At 43.5% G+C, this 15,379-nt stretch overlaps 1 protein-coding gene across 2 annotated transcripts in view; it reads left to right on the top strand.

Annotated features, from left to right (window-relative positions):
- The first annotated feature begins 811 nt into the window (after positions 1–811).
- LOC310868297 (integrin beta-1-like) overlaps positions 812–15,379 on the top strand; it is a 37,264-nt gene continuing 22,696 nt past the window's right edge. For both annotated transcript variants that reach the window (XM_083778663.1, XM_083778662.1), the window contains exon 1: positions 812–1,156. The gene's annotated coding sequence lies outside the window, so the exon portion shown is untranslated. The remainder of the gene's footprint in view (positions 1,157–15,379) is intronic.

The raw sequence follows: 15,379 nt of genomic DNA, 5'->3' as shown, positions 1-15,379 counted from the left end.
TGTTGAAAGTTTTACTTTCCCACCAGACTAGATGTTAAGTCTGCCTACTTTAATACAGGGCTAACGTCATCTCCTACTTGATGTCAGCATTAGTTATTATTTTGTGTAGCCAGATATGATCGGAGAGAAACCCAGTGCTAACAAACCTACATCTATTCCTTGGGTTAGTTGGTTCTGCGATGCTGCTGTTATATATTTTTAAATCTCCAAATTGTTTCCACTCAGTTCTAGTCCCTACATTGAAATAAGATTCTCTTAGACAGAGATTTCTGATGTTATTCTTCCACTTGTTTAATCTGTACCCTGACTGTGTTCTCTATCCTGATTTGATGAAATTGGTATCCCAACCTTAAAATGCATTTTCAATTTAATAAAGCTGGAGATGGGCCTACATGGAGACTCCTGTTACTGAACAAACACACTATAGCTGCTTTTTAACACTAAAATAAAAACCAAATAAAATCACTTACCCTACATACATTACCTTTACATTACTTAAGACCATTTTCCAAATATATATATATTTTCCATCAACCCATTGACCTGTGTGGCATCTTCCTAAATGTTGAGGTAAAGACTTTAACCCTGAGATTCTACCTGAGATTATATGGATCTACTTTTTATTTGATACATCTGAAAAACAACACTAAAAAATAGGGACCCTGCCTCTGCCTACAGTAAAAAACGATTGATATAAATAGATATTCCTATAAATAGACAGTCAGACGAGTGGGGCGTGTCTTAAAAAGTGACGTCGGTTGGTATTTCTTCGAGGAGGCGGGGTTAAGGAGGAGAGACTGGGAGTCGGGGAGATCGATGCTAGTGCGGACTGCTGTCCGCCTGTCCGCCCCGTTCTGCTTCATACCACATTTACATTTTAAATTTAACATTTTATGCATTTTTATTTGTATTTTTTTTACTCTAAAATAATGTCATTTTGATAGTTCCCTCCGGCCTTCCCCCGTGTTTTTAGAGGGGGTAGAAGCAAAGGAATGCGCAGCAGAGAGAGAGGATCTATCATCTACTCGGTGACTTTTCTCCCAGCAGAAAGTGAGTGGTGCCAGCGGGGCAGACCGTTGCTGTGTCTGACTGTGGGCTGCATAGCGGATCGTTTCAATAAGGATCATCTTTATGCTGCCTCCGGACTAATACCAAGGTAAAAAAACACTTATTCATCATACCCTAAATCCGTTTAAGATTGTGGCGTACGGTACACCAATTAAGTTACAATAGCTACGTGTGGGACGTAGTTATTAAATTAATTAATTTGCCACGCTTAACGGGTTAGTTGTTATTTTTTTTATGATGACTCCTGAATAATTTTAGGTGAGATGTTCACCACCCAGGGCAGGATAGGGCGTTATAGAAATAACTTGTTGCGTTTTTCTGAACGGTAAACCGCTTTTCACACGTGTCCCCGTTGTGTTTGAAAAGGTGTTTGAAAGTGGTCAGTGCATGGTCAGATGATCTCAGATCGTCATTCAATCTGATCAAATGAGATTAGAGATATGAGATATCAATCATGACAGCACTGGAAATCATCCGAGACACGGAGACGAGACAGGCCTGTGAGCTGTGCGGGTGTGCGTGCGTGCGACTTAGCCTAAGATTTAGACAAGAGTAGACTACTAGATGTATTATTTATCGATAGGCTACGTGTGTGTGTGTGTGTGTGTGTGTGTGTGTGTGTGTGTGTGTGTGTGTGTGTGTGTGTGTGGCTGTGTGCGCATGTGTGAGAGAAATAAGGTCATAGTGTTTCACTGTTTTGGTGAGGTCATGACCTGTAGCTAACATCAAAGTGTGTCCCAAAGACAGACGGTAATTAACTTCCAACCACACCACTGTACTGTTATGTTATTCCATTCAACATTTAATAATCATAATTAGCCGGTTGGCCTGGATGACAACTGTTCATTTACAATTCATCATTCATAACTTTCTATGGGTTGGCCAATTTCTTCATTACAGTCCCTTTCATCATCAGATACTCTTGTTGCTTAAGAGCTTAATTAAATCACTCTGCTACAACTCAAGCCTTGGAACCTACTGTACAAATAACTAATACTGCTTTATAACCTACTGTACAAAAGAACCTCTTAAATGGTCTTTAATTTATTAGGAATTTCTATTGGGACAGGATACTGAAGAGAGATTGGGGCCTAAGAGAGGTGTGTGTGTGTGTGTGTGTGTGTGTGTGTGTGTGTGTGTGTGTGTGTGTGTGTGTGTGTGTGTGTGTGTGTGTGTGTGTGTGTGTGTGTGTGTGTGTGTGTGTGTGTGTGTGTGTGTGTGTGTGTGTGTGTGTGTGTGTGTGTGTGTGTGTGTGTGTGTGTGTGTGAATTCTTTGACAAAATATCTACATGTAGACTTGTAGCTACTATTGACCTGAAATTGTGGCTCCACCGAAATTCTAATTGGTCTTCCCTGGTTTACCTGGCTGGCCTACACCCAGTGTTGAAATCCATCCATCCATCTTCAACCGCTTATCCGTAGTCTGGTCGCGGGGGGCAACAGCTCCACCAGAGAGCTCCAGACTTCCCTCTTCAGAGCAACATTAGTGACTTCCTCCTGGAGGATCCCGAGACGTTCCAAGGCCAGTGAGTCGATGTAATCCCTCCATCTGTGCCTTGGTCTGCCCCGGGGTCTCCTCCCAGTGGGACGTGCATCGAGGACCTCCCTAGGGAGACGCCTGAGAGGCATCCTAACCAGATGCCCGAACCACCTAAGCTGGCTCCTTTCCAGGCGAAGGAGCAAGCGGCTCTACTCCGAGTCTGCATGCACGGGAGCAGCGCATGTCCGACATGCGACTAATGCTCCGTCGGAAATTACGTGCGGATCGCACACTGTATATTATATACAGTAGAGCTTCCTGCTTCTTGCTGCATGTTATGGTGATTCTTTGTAACCATGCACATGAACTCTAGTCTTTCTATCCTGGGGCTGATATTCGGCAACAATGGCAGATCTACAAGCTCTGCTGCTATTCTCTGCTATTTCCACCAAGAGATTTGGTCTAGAGGAGGAAAAAAGGAGCAAGACCAATCATAGAGCCATTGGGGTCTCTGGTCAAGTTGGGTCAACTATAGCGAAAAAGGGTTTGAGTGGTTTAATCAGACCAGTGTGTGTCCGGCGGAAACCTCGTATGAATCTGATCTCAGGTCAGAATGGGTATTAAGTCAATAGTGTACCGAAGTCCTGACGTCCCTCGTGCATCCCCTGGGTTGCATTGGTTTCCACTCATCTTAGAATCGTCTCACATAAAAAAATTGTGGTCCAAAAACTGTCTCAGTGATATTGTGGGGGGAGGTGTCTGTATCGTTTACGATAGTCAGTCACTCATATTTCATACAATGTTTCTGGCAAAAATTCTACTAATTTGGTGGCAGTAACAACAACGTTTTCTCGCCGTCAGTTGATTCTAACCACGGAGATCATTTGCATATTTTTGAACAAAGTTCTTATTTGACGCAATATAAAAAAAAGTCTATGGGAATTCAGAATGGAGGGAGGGGGGGGGGGGGGAAACGCGACCTAGGTAGGATGTGTAAATTACGTCAGACTTCGGTGCTCTATAATATAATATGCTGGAGAGTGAAATATTCATCTTCAGTGATAATTTTACTCTGGAGATTGTACAAATGGAAGCAAATGGAACAGTACGGGTCCATCAGACCCAGAGTGACACACGCGCCGATCCGAACCACTTTCTCTAACCTTGTAAATACAGCTGACCGCTTTGACTCCTCCATGCGGCTCCACAGTCTAGAGGGCTTAGTTTAATTAAGGAAATGGACGGCGTGGGGGGGGGGGGGGGTGGCAGGGACTAAGTGAGTGAGGGAGGGAGGGGGCTCCGAGGAGAAAAAGGAGACTTATGGAGAGAGTGGGGCCCATCTGAAGGACAGCCGAGTGGCTGGGGCGCACGGGGGGGGAAGGACAGAGGAGAGCTAATTGAGTAGGAGGGTACATTTAGGAGGGGTTGGGGGACGGCGGGACAAGACGGTAGCAGCAGGGAGAAGGTAGCATGGGGGTGAGCTCTACCAGCTGAATGGATGTGACCTCTAGCCTGGCTAACAGCTGCCGGAGGGGCTGCAGTCCAGCTGATTTACGGACTCTGCTGTCAGCACAGCACACACACACACACACACACACACACACACACACAGAGAACCCCCCCCCCACTGCCCCCCCCCCCCTACCCCCCCCCACCCTCCCGTGCTGCCCCTTCTGCGGCACATGCAAGCAATGTCTCTTGTCTGTGTTTTTATGTCAGTGTGTGACACAGACCTTATGTGCTAACGTGTCTCCTTAAGACAGAGGTGTGTGTGTGTGTGTGTGTGTGTGTGTGTGTGTGTGTGTGTGTGTGTGTGTGTGTGTGTGTGTGTGTGTGTGTGTGTGTGTGTGTGTGTGTGTGTGTGTGTGTGTGTGTGTGTGTGTGTGTGTGTGTGTGTGTGTGTGTGTGTGTGTGTGTGTGTGTGTGTGTGTGTGTTTGACACTTATACATATTTTATTTCCGGGGGGGGGGGCACACCTTTGCGCGACTAAGTCTCAATTATTATTAGGCTTATGGCCCCTACGTATGTGTTGCATCCATCCCTTTGAGACAGAGGTGATAAATGTGCCCTGAATGGCCACTGTTGTGAAAAGGGGGATGTGTGGGCCTGCCCTGGAGGGGGGTGCGGTACAAATGCTTGCCTGTTAGAACCATTATCCCAAACACTTGAGTGCATACAGTGACGAGCTAGAACCTAAGAAGGAACATCCTCAGCTGTAATTGTTACATTAATGCATCGTACTTGGTTTACATTAACAATGTAACACGTTGTACTCAGTTACGTTAACACATTGTACACAGATACATTAACAGTCCGTTTATGTTACATTAATCACTTTCAACCTGGTGTTATTTTGGGCAAAACGGCTGATTTATTTTTAAGTTAGTATAAAATAGGGCTTGGTGTGGTTAGCCAAAGTTATGATAGTTTAACTTGGCAGAAATAACACACAAATAACACTGTTCTTTGTGATACTTGGGCATGGCAGCTTCCTTTGTTAACCTTGTTTGGACAGAAAAGGGATCCTTTCTGATGTTCCAAAAATATCTTTTGGAAAGAGCTGTCATTTGTAGCTCACGCTAGAGGCTAGATTGTGGGGTAGGCTTCAGAATGGCTTTGGTTTGACCAAACCCATGGTGGCAGAGGACTAGATTGTGGGGTAGGCTTCAGAATGGCTTTGGTTTGTGACCTCCAGAATTGGCCGAGCTGAGAATGTTGCCTTGTGCCCTCGTTTCCTCCCTGTCTCCACCTCAAACTCAAAGCTAGCGTTGTGATTTTCTTTTTAGGGGCCTCTTGGCTTCTAAAAATGGCCTCAGAGAAGCAGCACTCTGAGGAATGAGGCGGTTAAACTTGACCTCCGTCCTCCGCTAGCCAAAGTGTGCTGTGAAAATGGGGCTTAACATGTTATATTGTTAGTAAATAGTAGAGTAGTGTTGCAGCCATAGGTTGCAGCCTGTGAGTTCTACAGCTCTCAAATGATGTTTATTATAGTAACAGCCAGAGGAACTGCAAGTAGAAAAGCAACTCTGTTTATTCCAAAAAGCCCATTCAATGTGTTTGGATAAAAGAGACTTGGGTTTACAATGCGGGTTTATTCACCAACATCATGACAGGCTTATTTACCCAGACAATGGAAGGTAAATATTACTTAAGTTGGGAGACCAACATATCACAGACTCAGAATCTCATTTATTTTAGGTTTTAGTGAGGCAAATTTGTTACAACCTTAGCCTCCAAGACTGGCTTATTTCACTGTGCTTTTCATCTGTATATTTTAATAGACAAGTACTGTTTTAATTAGTATTGTGTTTCTACATGGAACAAAGAAAGTAATGGTTCCATATACACATTACTTTAAAGTAATTTCATGGAGAGCGGTGGGTACAGTGATGAGAAGATTTGCGATATGACAGGAGCTGGACTCTTTGATTTTTGCTGAAGTCCTTGCGACTCAAAAGCAGTATGCGGTTAACTTGCGCCACCAGATAGAATAGAACTATAAATATGCTATAGAGCTTTTGCAAATAAAGCCATCTCTTGTACGAGTTCTATGTCTGTAGTCTGTTTGGAAAGACTGCTCAGTCACATCATAATTTGTAGATTAGCATAAGTAGACAACGAATATTAGATCAAGTGGATGTGTGGTTGTTGTTTGCATTGTCCTTTCATGTCCCTATCCATCCTGTGGCCGGTTGTAACGGACAGCATTGATCTAAGGAGCAGCCGCAGCCAGTGACTTATGATCCTCCATATGCATGATGGATCTATACATCAAAGACAACAAGAACAATGAATCTGTATGTTCTGGCAACTTGGAGAGGTCAGTGAGTCACCAGCAATCTAGAAAGGAAAGTAAAAAAAAATCACACCAATCAGAATTTGTGTCCTCACCTTCGTCTTCAATGTTTGTTGTTACGCAATGTTTGTGTTTACACAAACACTCAGAAATGTAATTTAATGTTTGTGTAGGACAAAGTTTGTATTTGCACATACACTAAAAATCTGGACATTGGACTAAAAAAACAAGAATAATGGCGGCCGATAATATCATATCAATATAACTTCATAAATACAGGTTCTGTTTGAGCGTGATGATCTCATAGATAGCCTGGAGATTCCCTGGTTTTCCAACATCCTGGGAATCTCCAGGCTTCTACAAAACCATCAGGCACAAGCAGAACGACACACAGTACAATTAAACCATCACATACTACCACACCCACACCAATTAGTGATCACATATTATTTGATGGCACGAGTCTGCACGACAGGCACATATTTGTACCCTACAAGACAATAATCACTGAGCCTGTGAGAGCCCTCTTTCATGCGCTGTTGCCCCAGCCTAATGAGTACTACAGTAGGTTTGTTTTGTCTGGAGCACATTCTTTCCAATCAGCCATGTAGGTCATGTTTGTTTATCAATCAGCTGTGGTGTGCTCTGCTCCCTGATGAGTGGTCTTATTTAATGACACCAATTTTACCCAAACTACTCACCATTTAATTTAAAACTTTGAGTGGAATTTAAAGGCTATGCTTTTTTTTTTTCTCTTAAAAAAACTATTTCTATTCAAACAACAGCAGCTGTACACTCTTCAGAAAGGTCAGAATTACAGAGCATCGTGTGAGTCCCGAAAACCAATTTTAGAACAGTGTTCATTCCGTGCCTCTGAAAAGAACGCTGAGAATGGAACATGACAGTTATTTTTCTACTGCTCCCAGGAGGAAATGCATGTAACTGGACTGCTTACTGTTCTAGGTCTAGAGTTCTTTTTTCTTCTCCCACGGCAGCGGAAATGGAGGCCCTCTAGTTCAAGTGTCGAGCCTGGAGCTCTTAATGAAAGACATCTGAACATCATTAACATGCCAGTTAGCTAGCATTAGGGCCTCAGCAGAAATGTGGCAGAGGTGTTGGCGCTCAACGGCAGCGTAGTAGGAGTTTACAGTCAGATTATGTCTAAACTTTGACAGGACCGTCTATATATAGAACAAACAGTCAAGCTTGAGAATAAACCGTACAGTTTGCACATGACCCTTGCTTCTGTTGGACAGCTTGAGCATTTTCCACCATGTAGCTGCTCTGATGTACAATCATACGGGTATTCATGCAGACATGCACTAGTGTATACCTCCTCAGCCAGCATTTCTTGATTTTCTTCTACAGTACATTATGTATTTGCATTGTATCTGCAATTATGCATGACGAGCTATAGGCATTTATTCTCATAACTGAACGCAAAAGTGAACAACAATATGGAGGAGTGAGAAATTAAGTTCCTTTGGCTTCCTTTGCTTTCCTGTGCACCTGTCCCTGTCATTCTTGGTTGTTGGAGAGTAATAGTTTGTCTCCTGGATAAGGGTGTCGTGGTGAAAGAAGTACCCCTGCTGTGATTTAGGGTTGGCTCAACACGTGGGGAGCCCCATCTTTTGTTTTGTTACTTAATTTATACTGACTGGTGTGCCAGCACAAGGTCTTTTGGGGGCGCTCTGTTTTGGTTGAAAACTACCCCCAGGCAGCAAGACCTGACACCAATACAAATATTTAGATATTAAGAAGTAGCATACAAATACAAAATATCACAAAATATGTCACAATATTGAACATCAGGCTGGCCAGGGGGAGGTAGTTTAGAAACCAGGATTACTGCATGTTTTTTGTGAGGGTACCTACCTACCCTAGGGGACACGGGGAGAACATGCAAAGCCCACACAGAAAGGCCCTTTCACCAACCCCGCCTCGGGGATGGGCACTGAGAAGAGAACACGCCCTCAGCGTCCCCAGCGGGAATCGAACCCAGGACCTTCTAGCTGTGAGGTGACAGCACACGCCATGTTTTTCTCCATCTGAGTAAAGTAACAGATATTACATTGAGTCATCAGTTAATTTCCAAAAGGGTTATTATGGACAAATGAAGCCTCTTTCTGATGGTTTGTTCTGTTAACACACACACACACACACACACACACACACACACACACACACACACACACACCGAGGAAGCTTTGTTTGGTTCATCCCAGTTAGATTATAGGGATGGCCATGTTCAGCACTGTGCATCAGACACGGTGGATTCACACAGACAATATGCTGCCGTTTTGACTGAATAATACACTTTAGTCTGGTTGTCTATCTCTGCCACCCCCTGTCCGTCTGTCTGTCCGTCTGTCTGTCCATCTCTCTCTAATTCTGCCTTTCCAACCTTTTCTTATGCTCTCCTCTTTTTCCCCGTCTCGAGTCACGATCATTTGTACTTAACAATTCATTGTTTTACAAATACGATTTCATTGTGTTTTTCGCATTGAACCTTGGAACGTATGCATTTTAGGCTTTGTAAACAAAGATAGCACAGGGCAGATATGACAAATTAATAACTTAAATTAAGAAATGATTCACATATTTAATAATGTTTATACTTAAAAAAAATATTTTAAAAGAAGTGGCAATTGCCGATCTAGAAGCTCACAGCACGTTGCATCGTGACTATGTCCGCTGCTCTTGAAAAGAAAAAGAGAAAAACACAATATACTGTATTATGTAATTATGTTTATGGAAATATCTTAGTCATGGTGACACGGCTGGGGTCCTGCCCAGTGCTTATACATGGGCGACGCGTATTGGGTTTGTTTATGGAATGTCTGGGTCATCGTGACGTGGCCATGGTCCGCCATCCGGCCTCCCATTAGCCAAATGTAATATATAGGATCGTGACAGACTTACGTCAGTAACTCAGTATCCCATCTTTATGTCCTGGCCCGCTTCAAGGGGGATATTTGGCTGGTTGCCAGACAGCAGGCTGCATGTGGGCTTCCTGTGTGATTGGGTTTGAGCTTCCTGTGTTTCAGCAAAGGAAGGGCCAACTCAGCAAGCCCAGAGAGAGACTGGCAGAGGCTTACTGTTCAGCCGCCCGCCGCTCCGCAGGCTGAGCTCATATTAAACGTTTGCAAGGGGGGGGCTTCCCTGTTCCCTGTTCCCAGCCCCATCCCCTCTATTGACGCACACTATTCTGGCCTGTTGCTGTCCGTTGCCTGTCTGTCGGTGATCTGTGTCTCCTCTCAGATGCTCACTTAAACGGTAAAGCAGATGCCACCATGTTGACAGGATCCCGAGTGATGCTACCTGATCCCAGGTCAAATATCACTCTTTTTTCTCTTTCGGTTGATCTGTGAGATGATGATTTATTTTTTATAGTATGATTATTTAGATTCTGGGTTGTTTATGCCTCTATTTATACTGTAGGATAGTATAGTCTCACATGAAATGGGGAGTGATGCAAGGTCGTCGGGATTGGGATTCGAACCCGTGACACGCTATCAGGCTGCATTTGCAGCTTACGTTCCAGAAGTAGCATGCAAATACAAAATGTCACAAAATTTGTCACAATATTGAACATGATTGTAGATCACATTCAGACAGTATTAAAGGAGAATTCCATGCTAGAATGCTTTCTTATCTTTCTTACCTTTCTTTGTAGTTGTTACGTCCCCACCAAAGAGGTCCAGGTGTTTTTTTGTGTGCAAAAACTCCTTATTGGCTATTTTCCCTACCATAAGCCCTCAATGAATTGCATTGCATTGAATGGGAATTGAATGGGGCTATGGGGTGTTATGCTAGTTCGCTTATTTCCATCAAAAGAAGTAGTAAAGTGTGCCGCTTGGGATATTATTTACATTATGAAGAGAGGATATATACAAAGAAATTATAATTTTGAGCAATGGCAATAAGCGAATTAGCACAACACCCCATAGCCCCATTCAATTCCCATTCAATTCAATGCAATTCATTGAGGCCTTATGGTAGAGGAAATAGCCAATAAGGAGCTTTTGCACAAAATAACACCTGGACCTCTTTGGTGGGGACGTAACAACTACAAAGAAAGGTAAGAAAGCCTTTTGGTATGGAATTCTCCTTTAAAGGAGTAGTTCACAGGCTTCTATCAATTACAAAACTTACATTTCATTATTTTAGTTGTGTTTACCGGCCCAGGCCCTGATCATTTATGATTTTATGATACGCAACACATCATTATTCTTATTGTGCAAGATAATTTAATGTTGTGGAGAGGCGTGCCAACATTGCATTGCGTGGCAGAGATTGTGTGTCAGTGCTAGTGTCTGTCTTCTAGATCGTAATGGCCTGCTGCTTGACTGCAAGGGCCAGGTGGAGAGGATGATTCTGAAATAGTTTGTTAGCGCGACTGCAGGGCTATTTTCACCGCAGAGATAGAGCCGCAAATAGTGACGTGGAGTTCTGCACTGTTCAAAACAGTGAGGGCGATAAGCTGGGAGATCTACATTCAAACCAGATGTGTTTTAGACATGGAGAAGAAAGAAAGAAAAAAAATTGTTATTGATGTTTCTTGCAGTAAACGCACGGCAGGTACCTGAAGTTCCTATCTAGGCAGTGTTCCACCAGAAGTATATCTTTAGCCCTTTCCCATAAAGCTGGTTTGAAGCCAGTTTATGTGACACGTTGTTCCATCTTAAAAGGTCAGACTGCCACTTCTGAGAGCATCTTATCTGCCTTTTAACCAAGCCATGACAAATGGTTGGCTTTTAAATCCTACAGTATATTCTTAGTTGACTGGCTTACCCCAGGGGTCTATCCTTTTTTTCCCCTTTGCCTTAAATCTCTTCACTGAAGATCTACAAGCTTATTACTGTTACTGCTAGCTCTGGTCCATAGCCCTAATGCTAATTCTGCCCTGCATTAAGGCTATGGGACTGATCGTGTCTAGCTCGCGCATGAAATGCAGATGAGCCTCTCTTCTGTAGCGGGAATATAAAGAACATTTTACCTACTCACCAGTACAAAGGCGGGTTGTGTAATTAGAATGCCTACTTTCCTTAGTGGACGCACTCTGAGCCCCCCCACCACACGTATAAATGCATAAATGGTGGAGTAACTAAAAGTATTTATTTTCCGGTGGAAAAACAATCCCTTTCTGGCCAAAAAAGTACATATTATACATGGACCAGAGCTACTGTATGTTACTGCAAATCGTGAGCTTGTAGATTGTAGATGTGTAATTTTCACTGACAGAATTGGGACGTTGGGGTATTTTAATGGCCTCTTTGTACAATTCCACATCCACACATGTATGTGCTCAATGTGTGACAATGGCAGAAAATAATCCGTTTGTGCCGTCTTGACACATTTTAGGTTATGCACACAATTTCACTAAGGTTACGTTCACATTTTCGGACAAACAATTAAAGTAGCCTACTGTATATGGCTTTGTGAGTGAAAGCACACAGGCTACCAATTTACTTCTCAAGTGGATTGAATGCACCTGAAACCAGCAATTCTACCATTAGTTTTTCCTCTCCCACTGGACTCTGCAGTATTTGTGAAATAAACTCCTGCTTCCCTTAACATGCTTTGAGTGGAATCTGTTGCTAATGGTAATGATGATAAATGTCTAGTAATTTTTGGATCCCGCGAACAGTGTTTCCGTGAGAAAAGATCACTTTGGATATCCCATATTTGTATTATTTCCCATAGCCGTATCCTGGATGCCTTTTGCGATATAAACCACCCCTGAACAACATGGATATTGGTCTCATCAGTCAGATTTATCGCATGAAAGCTCTTAGAGCTGAAGAGTCGTGTACTCCTGAGTGGGAGCTCAATGAGGACCTGCCCCTCTCCTCTGGTCTCCAAGGACTAGTTGATTAATGGCTTTTGTCTGCCATGAGAAGGACCTCCGGATGGGGGTTAGGGGGGTATAGGTGGTCCGCGAGCATGGTGAGACACAGACAGACACTGTTTGGTATTCTCCTCCAGCATTGCGGGGAAGCTTGGATGTCTCTGTGCCCAGCCCGGGTATGTTCCACTCTTGGCGCTGTTGAGGGGGGGCATGCAATGATGTCTAGGGGCCACGGTTTGGCTCTGCTCGCACGGGAGGGAGGGAGACGAGGAGGGGAATGTCGGAGGGAGACGATGGGAGTAGAATGCCAAAGATAGGCTTTATCATCTCCCGTCTCCCATGATGCAGTGGAACGTGAAGGAGACACGCAGCAGTTGGATGGGGTTAGGAGAGAAGTGAAAAGGGTTTAGGAAAGCACTCGCATCCAAATGATAAGGAACCAGATGCGGGGACAGAAGACCACGTGAAAACAGAACACCAGTGTGGCCCCACACTAGATCACAGGCTTTTGACGTAGCGGCCTCCATGGGAGCCAAATGGAAAGGAGAGGGGGAAAGAATTCCAAAAGATTGTATAAAATTTTTAATTTCAGTTTAAATTCAATTCAGAAGATTTATAGAACAAGTTTAACCACTTTAAGTTTCATGGCATTAGGACTATGGTAAAACATTTTCAAAGATTTAGCAAAAAATTGAAAACAGCATGTATATGTACAAGCTCACAACACGTTGCTTTGTGACCTTGTACGTAGATTGTCTGTTTCCGGTACTTCTGTTTTTTTGTTTAGTTTAGTGAGCATTGAGCAATCTCAGTAGGGGTCCTCCACACGCCACAGGCAGAGGCTATGGCTATTTGTGGGTCGTTACCATGGAAAGGTTTGGGAATCCTTTATATTGCAAGATCTAAATGTGTGGACTCTTGTTTTCATGGGAGAGAGAGAGCACGTGGCCATTTGGCTCTTACTCCACCTGCTGGGTAGGGTGAGGTCAGATCAGTAAGGGCAAAACAGCCACGCGTGAATGTGCAGATTAAATGGATACCTTTAGTTTGAACAGAGTGTAGTAAAAGTTTCTTTCCCTTTCTCCTTAGAATTGAGGTGCCCCCCCCCCCCCCCCTCCTCCAAGCAGGGAGCAAAAAGACCGCCCTTTCCTGTTTTTCTTTCTTTCTTTTCCATTCCTCCTACTCGTGGCCGGAGAAGAACAGCTCCTCGTGAGTAAGGAAAACTCCCAGAGCTAGAACTCCTGCAAAAGCACTGTGACTCTGAGACTCTGAGACACTGCCAGGCCCAGGCCTGTTTCGCTCTTTCTCTTTCGTCGTCTCTTATTCTCTGTGACTGTCCACGTTCTCATTGTCCATTCGTTCTAGGGCTCGCTCGCTGTTCTACCAAAGTTTTTGAAGACTTATAAGTAGCTAGATTTTATAGGAGAAAAAAAACAAATTATCTGAGTCTACGGCTCAGATAGAACCTGACTTTTCTACTTTCTCCTATCTGTTTATTTGACTTAATCCATTAAGACCTGAGGCCAATTCTACAAATTGCTTTCTAAATCACTAGTTCTCGAACGTGTTTGCGACGTCAACGACCACCAAAATGATAATGTATTTGGCCGTGGGCGCGGACCCCCCCCATCTGAACATGTTTTATGCCAGTGACCCACAGAAGAGAAGATGTGTGGTAACTGTGGTTAAAAGAAATCCACATTTTTCAAACACTCAAAAATCAGCAGATGTATACAAGCTCACAGCATGGCACACTCTGAGCTTCTAGAGCTGCTATTTTTCAATAGGCAACAACGCTAAAATCTAATATAGCAGATAGATGCCATCCCGTTTTTAACGCGTTAAGACAATATGCCTCGTTCATTTTTACAATTGTTTTAATATAATACTTTTTTGAGGCAGTGAGAACAGGTAGAGATGCCAGTTTTGGATACAAGGTGTGACAAATGGCAGCATGCCAGCCATGGCTCACAATGGTCTTTACTCTCAAAGTGCAGTAAAGACCATTGCAGGCCGTGGCTACTGGGTGACTGTCCTGCACATTGGGGTATGGTCCATCCCCAATGTGCAGGAATGCATTCCAGCCCCCTAGCCTACCTCGTCCCACCTCGCCAAATGAGACCAAGGAGCCCGTAAAAAAAAAGAGAAAACAAGGGGCCATCAGACAGAGAAAGGGAGAATCAGTGACTCATTTCAATAGCTTGAAATGGAATAATGGAATAATAATAATATACAATAAAAATCTGTTAATTGTATGTAACCCTATCATATATCAGTGTGCCGGTATGTGATCCTACTGTACATACAGTGTAGCGGCACAGCAATCCCACATATTAACCCATTCTGACCTGAGATCAGATTCATACGAGGTTTCCACTGGACACACACTGGTCTTCGATTTTTTTCAAAAATAGCAGACCTACAAGCTTGTATCGCGCCACTCGGTGGCGCGATATGAGCTTGTAGATCTGCTATTTTTCAATAGCTAAAGCATAACACGATGCTGACACCAAAATGGGTGCCCGTTCAGAATGGGTTAAAAAACACTGCTCTATATAACAAAGACAGACATAGAGTTGAGTCGTGCGTTTTTTCTTACCGTTTTTAAGTGGTGCAACCACTTCTACATCCAGCTTACAATGTCCGTGTAGCTAGTGTGTACCTGTGTGTGTGTGTGTGTGTGTGTGTGTGTACCTGTGTGAGCACGAGTGGTGTGCGCATGCGTGAAATTGGAACGAGAGAAGTATGTGACATGGCTGCCACCTGCTGGACGCAAACGATACAGAGAAGAAATTGAAACGATACAGAGAAGAAATTGGAACGATACAGAGAAGAAATTGGAACGATACAAATTGGAACGATACAGAGAACCAATAGACGGGAGTTGCACCACTCAGTTCACACTGGTGTGATTTTTTTCTTACCGGTGTCATACTTCTACTATACAAAGTAGATTATCCCTTTTCTTGAGCAAAACAACCCTCTGGTTTCAGCTCAGTTACTAGTATGCTGCCTTTGCGGCCTTTCCTTTATTTTTGTTTCCACACACAGAAATAGTTTTTGGCTTTGCGACTGTTTTGCTTCAGTCCCTTAATAGTCCCCTGCCCACCCCTCCCTCCTCGTACTGGCACTGCAATTCCTATCTGACAAGATATATGGGCGAAAGATTTGTGAATGTTTTTA

The sequence above is a fragment of the Protomyctophum parallelum genome (genome assembly GCF_964188405.1).
Source record: "Protomyctophum parallelum genome assembly, chromosome: 12".
NCBI lineage: Eukaryota > Metazoa > Chordata > Actinopteri > Myctophiformes > Myctophidae > Protomyctophum > Protomyctophum parallelum.
The sequence above is the reverse complement of the archived record's forward strand: the minus strand, read 5'-3'. Positions and strand labels throughout refer to the sequence as shown.